This window comes from Arachis stenosperma, chromosome 1, assembly GCF_014773155.1.
Source record: "Arachis stenosperma cultivar V10309 chromosome 1, arast.V10309.gnm1.PFL2, whole genome shotgun sequence".
In the NCBI taxonomy this organism is placed as follows: domain Eukaryota; kingdom Viridiplantae; phylum Streptophyta; class Magnoliopsida; order Fabales; family Fabaceae; genus Arachis; species Arachis stenosperma.
The window spans coordinates 50665618-50667330 of NC_080377.1; the positions used below are offsets into that span (position 1 = coordinate 50665618).

The window sequence follows — 1713 nt, forward strand, 5'->3', positions numbered from 1 at the left end:
AGGAGGAATACTCATCAGAGCTTATGAAAGGCAGAAGTAAGTCCAATGGAATCTCTATGGTCTCATTTTGAGCCTCAGATTCCCATGGTTTCTCATTAGGGAACTCATTGGAGGCTAGTGCACGCCCATTGAGGTCTTCCTCAGTGGCGTTCACTTCCTCTCCTTCCTCTCCAAATTCGGCCATGTTGATGGCCTTGCACTCTCCTTTTGGATTTTCTTCTGTATTGCTTGGAAGAGTACTAGGAGGGAGTTCAGTAATTTTCTTGCTCAGCTGTCCCACTTGTGCCTCCAAATTCCTAATGGAGGACCTTGTTTCAGTCATGAAACGTTGAGTGGTTTTGATTAGATCAGAGACCATGGTTGCTAAGTCAGAGTGGTTCTGCTTAGAATTCTCTGTCTGTTGCTGAGAAGATGAAGGAAAAGGCTTGCCATTGCTAAACCTGTTTCTTCCACCATTATTGTTGTTGAAACCTTGTTGAGGTCTCTGTTGATCCTTCCATGAGAGATTTGGGTGATTTCTCCATGAAGAATTATAGGTGTTTCCATAGGGTTCTCCCATGTAATTCACCTCTTCCATTGAAGGGTTCTCAGGATCATAAGCTTCTTCTTCAGATGAAGCATCCTTAGTACTGCTTGGTGCATTTTGCATTCCAGACAGACTTTGAGAAATCAAATTGACTTGTTGAGTCAATATCTTGTTCTGAGCCAGAATGGCATTCAGAGTGTCAATCTCAAGAACTCCTTTCTTCTGATTAGTCCCATTCACAGGATTAGAAGTTCATGATCAGTAGAGGCGTCTTCTTCAGATGAAGAGATCCTCCAGCAGAGCTATCCAAAGACATCTTGGATAGTTCAGAGAGACCATCATAGAAAATACCTATGATACTCCATTCAGAAAGCATGTCAGAAGGACATTTTCTGATCAATTATTTGTATCTTTCCCAAGCTTCATAGAGGGATTCTCCATCCTTCTGTCTGAAGGTTTGGACTTCCACTCTAAGCTTACTCAATTTTTGAGGTGGAAAGAACTTTGCCAAGAAGGCATTGACTAGCTTTTCCCATGAGTCCAGGCTTTCTTTAGGTTGTGAGTCTAACCATGTCCTAGCTCTGTCTCTTACAGCAAAAGGGAATAGCATAAGTCTGTAGACCTCAGGGTCAACCCCATTAGTCTTGACAGTGTCACAGATTTGCAAGAACTCAGCCAAAAACTGATGAGGATCTTCCAATGGAAGTCCATGAAACTTGCAATTCTGTTGCATTAGAGAAACTAATTGAGGCTTAAGCTCAAAGTTGTTTGCTCCAATGGCAGGGATAGAGATGCTTCTCCCATAGAAGTCGGGAGTAGGTGCAGTAAAGTCACCCAGCACCTTCCTTGCATTGTTGGCATTGTTGTTGTTTTCGGCTGCCATGTGTTCTTCTTCTTTGAAGATTTCTGTTAAGTCCTCTACAGAGAGTTGTGCTTTAGCTTCTCTTAGCTTTCGCTTCAAGGTCCTTTCAGGTTCAGGGTCAGCTTCAACAAGAATGCTTTTGTCTTTGTTCCTGCTCATATGAAAGAGAAGAAAACAAGAAAATGTGGAATCTTCTATGTCACAGTATAGAGATTCCTTGAGGTGTCAGAGAAGAAGAAAAATAGAAGGAAGAAGGAGAAAAATTCGAACTTAGTCAGATAGAGTTTGAATTGTGCATTGAGGAGGAGTGGTACTCCATAAATAG

General features: G+C 42.0%; 1 non-coding gene across 1 annotated transcript; it reads left to right on the top strand.

Moving 5' to 3' along the window:
- Positions 1 to 896: 896 nt before the first annotated feature.
- Positions 897 to 1004, top strand: LOC130955180 (small nucleolar RNA R71). The gene has a single exon (XR_009076628.1). It is a non-coding gene; the product is annotated as a small nucleolar RNA R71 (small nucleolar RNA).
- Positions 1005 to 1713: the final 709 nt, after the last annotated feature.